Raw genomic sequence first — 12,492 nt, 5'->3', positions numbered from 1 at the left:
TTCCCTCCTCCAATATCTATGTATTAAAATTGCTGAAGTACTCAAAACTTTTGTGGCTATTATATATCCTTGAACTAATTATTAGCATTGTTTGTTTTGGACAAGCAAACTCATGTGATCAGACACATCCAAATGAAATTCAGAAAAGGAAATGTCTTGAGAAAACCAAATCTATGCAACCACATCACCAAATTATCTGATTTCAAACACAGATCTCTGTTCCATGATCATGTAGTATCCTATATATCTTTCAAATTATTAAATCATTACAAGTATGCATTCATCACAAGGACATTAGTGACTTGAGTTATAAAATAATACATTATTCATTTTTTCTTCTTTCCCCATCCTTCCCTGATATTAGTAACAAAATATTTGATTAAAGGAAACAAAGAAAAAACAGAAATCAATCTGAGATACGTAAAGAAACTTGAGCACTATGTATATGCCAATGTGATGCTCAGTCTTTAAAACAATATATGATTCTCAGTTTTTATCTTAGCTCCTGGATGCTAGTTTTTCCCATCTTTTTACAAAAAAAAAGTTTATAAATGTCCTGAAATCAAAACAGATTATAACCATATCAGAGAGATATCTACATGTTTAATTGTCGTACCACACACAATATCTAAGATATGCAAAGTTTCCATCAACAGACAAATGAAAAAAGAAAATGTGGTATGAATCCGCAATTGATTATTACTGAGACATATAGAAGCATGAAATCCTGTTACTTGCAATGAGAAGGATAGAACTGAAGAACGTTATTTTAAGCAAACTATGCCACAAATATCTTTATATGCCACCTATGGAAGCAAAAACAAGTTAGTCTGAATACATCAGTGGTTACAAGAGCTGAGAAGGGGAGCAAGTGATAAAGGGAAGTTGATTAATAGGTATCAAAATACGGTTAGAAGGAATAAGTTATGACATTCCACAGCACAGTGGTGTAACCACAGTTCACAATAACCTATTATACATTTCATGAAGACCTGAAGAATGGAGCTCAAAGGCTTCAAACATTAAGAAATTAAAATGTTAACAAGAGAGAGATGCTAATTACCCTGCTTTGATCAGTATAGGCTGTATGCTTATATTCAAACATTTCTCTGTCACCCATTAATGTACAATTATTACACATTAACCAAAAATATACTGAGTATAAAACAATTGAGCTCTATGTGATCGCATTAAAGGAAAAAATTACCTTTTTAACTTCTTTTTGTCTCCTTCCTCACAAAAACACACAGTCTTTGACTCTTTCACACAAATAACTACCTTGCCTAGTACTGATCTAGCCTCATGAGAAACACTGATCAATGGACTCTGATGTTTAGTTAAGGGTTACCTCGATCTGTGCTCCAACCCTATCTATCTGTTTTGTTTATTAATGTGTTTGTTTGCTTTGTTTTCTGAAGACTTACTTTGATCTTTGGCAACACTCCCTCCTCTATGCATTTATCTTTCTCTGTGTCTACCTTTTCAAAGACCTACAAGGCTATGCCCCCACAGTTCTTCCTTTTTAGATGGTATGTTTTCAAGTTATATTTGGCACACAACAACAACAACAACAACAACAAAATAATATTGGGGAGGGCTGTGTAGCTTCCCTCAGGCTTCCTATCTCTTCCTCTTACTATAAGTAGTGTGTTGAATTCTGTAAATGCTATATTTGTCACCCAATAAGATTGATGAGTTCATCAGAAAGGCATCTGTGAGTTTTTAACTTGTAGTTCCATCACCTGAGAGAAATAATCATAGGCAATACCTTGAGCAGAGTATCAAATGCTTTTTGCTTGTGGTTTTCCTATCATGGAGTCAATTCAGTGGACTCTGTTTTATCATGTAACCAAAACAGAAATGTATAGGTTGGGTATATAAGTTGATATCTGTGATGGAGCCAGTATAAAAAAAAATCTGCCTAATAGGAATTCTCTGTGGAATAGAATTTCAACTAAAATTATTCATTCCCAAACAATTCTGCATGTACAAGCTATAAAAAAGAAGAAAAATGTCATGAGAGAGAATAATATAAATAAAAACATGAAAAATATATATTGATTCACAAATTAATATTATCGAGTGCCAAATATTTTGCATTCCATGGACTAATCATTTTAGATACACCCTGCCCCTTACTACTCAAACTAAACCTATTCAGTTGAAGATTGAAAGCGTCAGGCAGCTTCCTTCACTTTATATCTCTAGACAGTGATAGAGGCAGGATTCAAACCTGGGCCTCTGATCTAGCATCTATGTTCTTAATTTTCCCAGGGTTAGAACAATGTCCATCTGCTCCTGAGATATCCCTGCTCTCTGGAGTTCTCAGAATGGAATCAAAAGGAACAAAAGTCCCAATTCTCTACTTTGGTGTGGATAAGGCTTGATTGTTTTCCTCAAAGGTGCATCTACTGGTCAGCAGTGAATGAATGTTGAGATGTGAGGGAACCTTGAAGAGGTACATGGTACAAGGTGACTAGTTCTCTGTGGGCATTGCTCTCAGTCCCACAGACTGTGTTTGTTCCCAAGAGTCTGAGTTGTTAAATTCATCTTGGCCCCTAAGATCTCTCTAGCTTCATTTTTCACTGTGTGATCTTCTCTATATACATTCCCATCATCATGATGCCATCTTCCATGATACCAAGCAGAAGCCATGATCTTGGAACTCCCAAACTCAGAGCTCAATAAACCTTTTCTTTACAAATTTCCCCATCTTAGATATTTCATTATAGTGATCCAAAATGGACTGATACAGGTTCTGTGAGTCCACCTTCTATGATTTCCTCCCCTCATATCCCCTTACTTCCACAACGGACTAATAAGCAAGTTGAATGAATCTGAGAAAAAAAATATGTATAAAAGAGGCTAATACATGTAGTGTTAATTTCTATAACATTTTAAAAAATCCTATAGGTCACTTTTATCAATAAAATTATTCAAAGTAGTAGGGGGAAGCACATTTTTTTCTTTATTTATTTTGTTTTAAATTCAGGACTTTTCTTCTTAGGCAGTTGTGTGATAAAAATCCTTTCATGTGTTTCCCAGGGTAATCTCAATACACTGTCTATCTTTGTTTTGGGCAGGAGAGAAAAGTGAAAGAAAGAACCACATTAGCAATGATAACCATCATGGCACATACATTTCTTTAGGGCAGCTACTTCATGCATTGAGAATGACAATTTTATCAATGTGCTAATCATGGAACAAACTAATTTGTTTTGTATTAGTGTCATCTAGAATCCAAATGCAGGAAGGGGAAGGTTTATAGTTAGGAAGAAAATAATTTCCTAGAGGAGTGCTGACCCAGAGCCTATATCCATCATAGAGAATAGTCAGTATATGATGACCAAAAGAAATGTGTGTCTGTTTACTGAACACTGTCTACAAAGATTTTGTTTTGACAAATTCATAACCAAACAAGAATGAACTTTTAACAGTGTGAGAGTGACTTTGATGAGAGACATCACAAAAGAATAGCATACAAAAGCCGGAAAACACAGTGGAGTTTGTAATAAGAACTCTTATTGTCATTTGGGAGATCAAAATGTTTCATTTAAACACTTGTGAAAGCTGAGATGTAAAAGTTAATATGTCAGTGATTGTTAGCAACAGTGATTTTTAAACCAGGATCATTAACCAAACAGATTTCTGAAAGAATTGGGGATAAATGCCTTGCAATAGCATGACAGTTCAGGAGGGTGGTTAGATGGAAGTGAGAGAGAGTCAAAGAGAGTGATATTGACTGGTGATTGAAGAGTTCAACGTCAAAAAAATATTGACTTGAAACTTTTAAGTAGATGAACTCTCCTGGGAAGACACACAGAAGGAACCATTGACTGGGATCCAAATTCTTAGCACATTCTTTTTCTTTGAGAAGTGGAACTGAACTCTGAGCTCATATTGACTTCACAGGAGCTTCCAGGGAGTTCAGATTAGCACAACAGGGGGTAAAGCAAGATCAGATTGTGGCCTTTTAATGCTCTCTGTGTTCAGCTCCTCAGAAGTCAGTGGGAAGGCTCAGTGTGGAGAAAGTCAATAGCAGCAATGAATGAGGAGGGCAACTGATTCTTTTTTTTTTTTTTTTACTTGTTTGGCAGACCAAAACTTCATAAAATGAATGAGCTAATTTCTCACTCAGAGTTCATTATCAGAAACCATCCTGTAAGCAGGTTATTAACAATGTACTGTGTGCACCTTCGTGATTACTCTGAAAGTGTTCATTTTTAAACACTGTCTTGAAATAATCAGATAAACTCAGATATAAATTCAAATCGCACATTTTCCACTTTTGAAGCATCAGGCAACTTATCAACTCTGAATTCAGTGTTGAACTTTATAGAATAGAAATATAAAACCTATTTTGGAAGGCAGAAAGGAGTATTAAACTTAATAACAGGCTTGGGGTCCTTACATTGGTGTTTGATGAGAAAACAAAGTTCAATAACTACACTTTCTTGTCTTGATCCATTTGGACCTGTCTTCAATGCACTAAATATAAAATGATAACTTTTTTAACATCAGAAGGATGGAGTATGTTCAATTTAATCCTTTGATTATTTTGTTAATTAACTAAATTAAAATGACATAATCAAATAGTGAGTGCATTGTGAATATTTTTAACTAAAATGGAGATACCTTCAAAATGTACTGAGTTTGATGTCCCTGAAATTTATCAATGTGCCTCTGAGATTGTGGATGCTTTAGGAAAGATCCAAAGGTCTGACAGAATATTTTATTTGTAAAACCCAAACTCTTTTTCTGATTCTAATGTTTTTGAGAACTTATTGTCTATTGACAATCAATTTATTCACATGATGAATATTAATGCTGGCTGAGTGTTGATTGCAGGTTGAGGTGTCAAAGATACTGTCTTAGCAAGGGTTATCTAGGTACTGAGAATGGTGACAATATTTTAGTGCTGTATGACTGTATGGGTAAGGTTTGAAGCCAGAGCAGGTGTAAAAATGAAAAAGAAAACTGAGTCAGAGGCAGGGGTAAAGTCCTGTAGTGCCATGACTTTGTATTCTAGCAACTTCTTCACAGATAGCTTCAAAGAGACTAGGCCATTTAATTAGTGATGTGCGTACAGGTTTTGCTTGACTTTATCAGAAAAGGCTACAAGGAAAAAAAATGCATTTCAAAGTGACACATGGAAAAGAAAAAAAAGCTGGAATTTCCCTAAATGTCCCTACTCTACTTGGTACTTTTCTGGCCCAGGACTATCCAACACTTACTCAACACTGAACTCATAAGTTGTGCCATAAGCCTTTGGTGGCCACTCTTGAAGACCTGAACCCTTATATCTAAGTCTAGAAGTGACAATTCTACATGGATAGAAACCTGTAATGTGAGGCCCAGGATTGAATTCTTCCTGCTCAGGAAGTTCTAAAAGAGGATAATTTACAGGTTCCCAGTCTTTCTTAAGTTAAGTTTCCTTGTCTAAGAAATCTTTTCATGGAGTCTTTATGCCAAAAGAATACCTAACAACTTAAATTATTGCACATATAGATCCAAATAACTGAAGGGGTGTTTTTTAAAATTTTGTTTTAATAATATAATGGACATTTTCTAAAATGTATAATAATATAACAAAATATAATGTTTTTATTTTATCTTTAACTAACCACAATTTATAATAGTCGGATATGGGTGCCTAATGTATTATGGGTAACTTTTCAAACTTTGGAACTTAATTGTTTATCAGCATCCTCATTTTCTATGTCGTGTTGATATTTGTGACACTTTTGCAGAGGTGTGCCATCAAAACAAATATAGAATGATCTAATACTTAAACTGTGAACAGTTTCAGATGTGTGATGTAGAGGATGTCTGACACATGCTAAGTTTCACTTTAAAATGTGAAATATCCTACAGACACTCAAGATGCCAACACATGTACCTTAAGATGATTTGGGAAACTGAAGTGCCAGAAAGGCAAATTCAGCAAGTGGCACATGACGGAACAGAAACCTGAATAGATAGAATGTGAAGCAGTTTAAAAGGACTCTGTCCTCTCAGAAACTTTTCTACATTTGAGAACAAAACCCTCCAAAATTGCCAGGTATGTTGGTGCATGCTTATAATCTCAGCAGCTTGGGAGGCTGAGGAAGAGGATCATGAGTTTGAAGCCAGTCTAAGAAACTTAGGGAGGCCCTAAGCAACTCAGCAAGACCCTGTCTCTAAATAAAATATAGAAAGAACTGGGGATGTGACTCAGTGGTTAAGTATCCTTGGGTTCAATCCCAGTACAACAAACAAACAAACCCTGAGAAATATCAAGTAACCAATTAGTTGACTATATATCATTGTAGAATGTAGACTCAGATGTGGATTCTTGATCTTCAAATCAAGTCTTAGTTGTTTGGCTATAGGAAGATATTTCAAAGCCTGAGTGTACTGATATATAAAACAAAATAGTAATCAATTCTTTTTCATGCATTTCCTGGTTGTATTTAGTGAAATATTTATTTAAAGTACTTTTCACAGTACTTGTGATACCGTAATTGCTCAATGACTATTGTATAAATTCTGTGGACCATGGTATCCTGAAGATTTCTTAGAGCGTCTTCTTGGAATGTTTGTTACTCTTAGCTATAAATAGACAACAAAATTATTCTGCTCAAGAAGATAAGAACAATTTCTTGGGTTCCAAAATCTGGGACACCCTGGTTATAGTATTGGTTAAAAAAAAAAAGTTTGCTTGAAAAGATCAGCTAATGCAAATTATGATATATTTGTTTCACAGGGGAAACAATGTATAGCAGAAACAGAGATGGTCCAGCCAAGCTCAAACTGCTATTCTCATGTATTGAAAGGTAAAGAGAAATACACCAAAGGTGACATACGTCATCTTCTAATCATTTGGAAGAAATTATGAATCAATAGTTCAAAGTTCAATTCAATCAAACAACCTGTTTGACATGTACCCAGACAAGCTCAGTAAGGACAAAAGGAAATGGATGCTAAGAATTGAAACAAATATCTTGAAGATATTGTTTAGCTGAAAGATGGGGTACTCAGATTCTATTGCATGAAAAAGTTGCTTTATGCTTACCACTACGTCAATAATAGTCTCATCTTACTGTTTCAAAATAAGAACTTAGAGCCTAAAATCAAATTGGTGGATTTTTAGTTTACCATTCAGTATGTAAGAAGTTTAGAAGTTGCCATTCTATCCTAAAAACACATAAAAAACTGGAAAATAGATTAAACTTCATAGATCTGTATGAAAAAAAAGTGGGCATAAGGCAAATTACTGGCTCCCAAATGCAAAGACAGATAGGCAAAGAAAATCACAAGTTATCAGTGCAGAAATCCATGTACTGAAACTTCTGTGGAAGCCAGTGTTAGGGTGGAAAGCCTCAATTGTAACTGGTGAATTTTTGAGGGATCATTGTGGCCAAGTCTGAGAATTAAAATATCCAGGGCTATCCCTGTGCTTTTGTAAGACTTACCTCCAGGAGCTTAATCAGGTTTTACCAACAAATGTTGGAGGAAATTTCCCTCATACTTTTGGCAGACAAAAGAGCAACAACTAGGTTGAACAATTACAGGTAATCCCGCTTTTATGGTCTGCCCTTAGGAGAAAATCTTCAACCAGAGCTTCACCTGCTATATACTCACTGATGTGGGGTAAAGGAAATACTTTATTATCGACAGATTTGATATTCTACTTGGGAGAATGGAATTACCCAACTTCAGCCCACCCTGTCTACCTTAGCAATCTGGAAAAAAATCAATAAAAATAGGAGAAATGAGATTTGCTTCTAAAGAACCTATGAATTTCATATTCATGGATGAAACATTCAGTATTGTCAAACATTATCTGCTAACATGAGCTGCAGATTCAATAGGATCTATTGATCCTGGCAGTTATTTTGTGGATATTATCAAAGTGATTCTAAAGTTTATACAAAGGGGCAAAAGACCCAGAACAGCCAACAAGACATCAAAGGATAAGAAAGTTAGAAGACTGGAAATGCTGCTTGATTCTAAGGCTCACTATGAAGCTTCAAAGAGGAAAAGAATATATAAACTAACTAATGGAAATTAAGGAAGCCCAGAAATAGGTCAACTAATATTTCACAAGACAGCAAAGGTGATACAATGAAGAAAAAAAAAACATTTTTAAAAACACATGGTACTAAAATACTTTGACAAACATATGAAAAATATGAATCTGGACACAGAACATATAACTTCACACAAATAAACTCAAAGTGAATTAGAAGCCTAAATGCAAAATGCAAAACTGTAAAACTATTAGAAGTTAACATAGGATGAAATCTAGTTGTCTTAGAGTTTGTGGATGAGTTTTAGATACAACACCACACATGATACATAAAGGAAAATTGATAAGCTAGACTTAAGAATTAAAAACAAGCTACAGACTGGGAGAAAATATAGTATTTGAAAAAAGACTCTGTTGGACTGTATTCATAAGATTCATTGGATTCTAAAACTCCAGGAAGAAGACAAACAACCCAATTAAAAAGTAGAGCTACAGACCTCAATGACCAGTTTCACAAAGAGGACATACACAGGACACATAAACTTATGGAAAGATATTCTACATCATGTACTATCAGGAAAATGCAAGTTAAAATTAAAAGGGCTACCACCACATGCCATTAGAATGGACAAAGTTCAAAAAATTGACAACAGTGAATGCTGATGTGGATGTAGAGCAATTGGAGCTCTTTTTTACAGCTTATGGGAAAGTAAACTGAGGATACAGTATTTGGGGGAAATTTTTGAAGTTTCATACAAAACTAAATATAGTCATCCCAGGCAAGATAGCAATCATACTCCTTGAAATTTACCCAAAGGTGTTAAAAACTTATGTCTACAAAAAGCATGAAACTGATGCCTATAGAAGTTTTATTTATAATTGCCAACACTTAGAAACAGCTAAGATGCACTTCATTAGGTGACTGGACAAACAAACTGGTTCATCTAGATAATGGTATATTTTATGGGGAAAAAAAAGAAATTTTATTGCACTATGAAAACACACGGAAGAAACCTGAATACGTATCCCTCAAGCAAAAGAGCCAATCTGAAAAAGGTAAGTATTGTATGCTTCCCAATAGCACAAAACGTTGGGAAAAACATACACAACTCTGGAAGATATAAAAGGATCAGTGGTTTCCAGGGCTTAGCTGAGATGGAGGGATAAAAGTGTAGACTGTAGAGGATTTTAGGATAATGAAAATATTCCATATGATAACTATAATGGTGGGTACACATCAGTATACATTTATCCAAACCCACATAAAATACACACCAAGAGTGAATCCTAATGTAAATTATGGACTTTGGTTGATAATGATACATTTAATGTAGGTTCATCAATGATAACGGGAATGATGATGGGTGAGAATTAAGAAAGTATTATGCAGGGTTATGTGGGAAATCTTTTTACCTTCTTAATTTTTGTTGCAAACTTAAAAGTTTTCTAAAAAAGTCTTGAAAACAGACTAGTGGTATACGTGTGTGTGTCTGTGTCCACACATATACATATTATGTCAAATGAAACACAGAGAAACTTGGGGGAGAGAGAAAAAGAAAGGCAGACATCTAAGACTATCATACTTTCTTATTTGAGCTCATTAAAAATGTTTTGTAGTTGACTGTTTCCAATAACCTAAAAAGAAGCGGACACAAAATCAGAAACAACTATTTAGAAAGTTGCTGTTCATGAAATCAGGTAAGGCAGCTTTCAAATGTATTTGTTTCTGTAAATATTAAATTTAAATTTTTTATTTAAAATTCTGTTCAAATATTAACTCCATATAAAACAATGTTCCTGGTCTGGTCTTCAGAAATGGATTTTTGCCTCCTCTGATCTGATCTGTTTCTAATAGCCTTATTCCAAAGAAGTCTGCCCAAAGAAGCAAATGTATTAGATGTAGGTTCTTTGCATTTATAAACCTTGACTTTGTTTCTCTAACATATCACATATTCCCTCCCACCTGAATCATGGTGGCTTATATATTTGTCTTTCTGAGCAGATTTGGATGGTGATCATATTTTTACATCTTATTGTATTTAAGAAGAATGCAGATTCACCTAAATATGATTTTATTTGTTTGATGTATAATAATTTCTAAAGTGCTTACATTTACATTAAGTGTGTGGCATTCTCTATTTGATAAATATAGATAGTGGAATAAGCGCCAATATTTTCATTTTACTGGTGGCATGATTGAGGCTCATAAAAACCTTTCATAATTACAATGAAAGGGGCATGGTTCCATCATATTTCCAGAATTCAAGTTCAGTGTATGTGTGGTTAGACACATTTAATTCAACATTAATTCTACCAGCACTGTCATGTTATAAATGCTCATAAATATACTTAAATTTACACAGTAGAAATTTGAAAGAATCCTTATTGTCTTTTTCTGAGAAAAGAAAATAAATGTATTTTTTCCCAAAGACTGTTTTTAGACACGAATCCCCTAAAATGTCAAAAGATAACACTGAAAACAGGGTAAAACTGCCCCAGCTTCTCTAATGTTCACTTTTCCTGGGTTTAATTAAACATGAAAAATGCAAATCACAACTTTCTGAATCTACACAGATTCCAAAAGCAAATACAAGTGCATTTTCAAGAGCGACTTTAATTTTCCTTCTTTTCATCCTAATTGACAACATTCATGGAAGGAGCACAGTATGAGCAGTAAAAAAGTCAGAAAAAATAAATAGAGAGACATTTTGAACTGCATAATATGTCTCCTCTTTCATTAAGAGAATGAAATATTGTCAGTGCCCTTTATAGTTTTAATTAAGTATGTCAGCATAATACTTAATTGAGAGAAATATGCAAATGGTTGTTTCTTTATAAAGCCAAGGATAAACAAACACAACATTCTGCAAGTACCCATCTCATTATATATCCATGCAGAAGTCTTGAGCAGATTAAGTTAATATAGGTGGTTCTTTTTACATAAACTGTTATTCCCACCTTTTTTATGGTCAAGTATCTGAATAAAAGAAATGCCAGCAAGTTTGGAATATTTAAAATATCAGCATTCAGTGTTCTTTTTGGAGCAAAATAACATGACTGATTCAAAGTCATATTATGTAGAAGTTGAAGCTGTTCTATCATTTCCTTTGAGTTGCAGTCCTGAGAGTGAATGCATAATGTCATTCTAGATATTTAGAACAAGTAGGCATAAGAGATGCTGGAAGACTCTGAGGAATGCAAAGACCTTGTTAACCTTCTGCACCTAGAAATTACTGTATTTAGGTCATCACAGGTGGATACCTGTCACAAACTCTAAGGTCTATCTTCTTTGCTTGCACTAAAACATCTTAATACCATATAATTCACCCATACCAGATCACTAGCTCCTCTTGTATATCTGTATGGACATTTTATAAAAATGTAAGCACTTGGGTAAAGTTCCAGTGAGTTAGAGTTAAGCAGAATTCAACATCAGGTTGTTGCTGAACTCAAGCCAACAGTTACTGGCTCCCCCAATGTGTTGGAAACATTGTAATCAAGTATTCTTCACTGATGTGCTGGTGGAGCTGCCTGACAGCTAAAAATTTATTTTTTTAAAAAATTCTTAATTTATTTTAATTAGTTACACATGACAGTAGAATGCATTTATGCACTTTGACATATCATACATAGATGAAATATAATTTCTCATTTTTCGGAATGTATATTAGTTATTATAATCACATTAGTTATGCAATTTTATATATATATATATATATATATATATATATATATATATATATATAAAGTGATAATGTCTGTTTAATTCTTCTATCCTTCCTATACCCACATCCCCTCTGCTCCCCTCCCTTTACTTCCCTCTACCTAAAATAAGGTAACTATATTCTTCCCTAGTGCCCACACCCCCTCCAACTTATTGTGAATTAGCATCTGCATATTAGAGAAAACATTTGGCCTTTGTTTTGGGGGGATTGGTTTATTTCGCTTAGCATGATATTCTCCAACTCCATCTATTTCCTGGCAAATGCCTTGATTTCATTCTTCTTTAAAGCTAAGTAATATTCCATTGAATATATATATATACCACATTTTCTTTATCCATTCATCTATTGAAGGACACCTAGGTTGGTTCCATAGTTTAGCTATTGTGAATTGAGCTACTATAAATATTGATGTGATCGCATTTAAGTCTTATTACCCCCAGAACTTTATAAAATGGGCACTGCATATAACTAAAAAGAACAGATTTCAAAAAATTACAAAATGTGCTCTGCTTATCAAATTAAACAAGAGATAGACCACATTTATGAAGGGTTTAAAATATAACCTCTAGGAAACATTCATCTTTTGGGGTCAAAGGACTTTGCCCCACAGTTTGCATTATGCATTATCTCACATCAATGGTTATGGCATTAACTGTCCAGATCTGACGTGGTGAGAGAGCAACTTTATTTCTAAATAATGTAGCCAAAGACTTGGCAGTTTCAGGAACAAAATTTCTCCCTAAGGAATTTTAAAAT

Source organism: Spermophilus citellus, assembly GCF_964194105.1.
Source record: "Spermophilus citellus genome assembly, chromosome: 10".
Taxonomy (NCBI): Eukaryota; Metazoa; Chordata; class Mammalia; order Rodentia; family Sciuridae; genus Spermophilus; species Spermophilus citellus.
Note: the sequence above shows the minus strand (reverse complement) of the source record.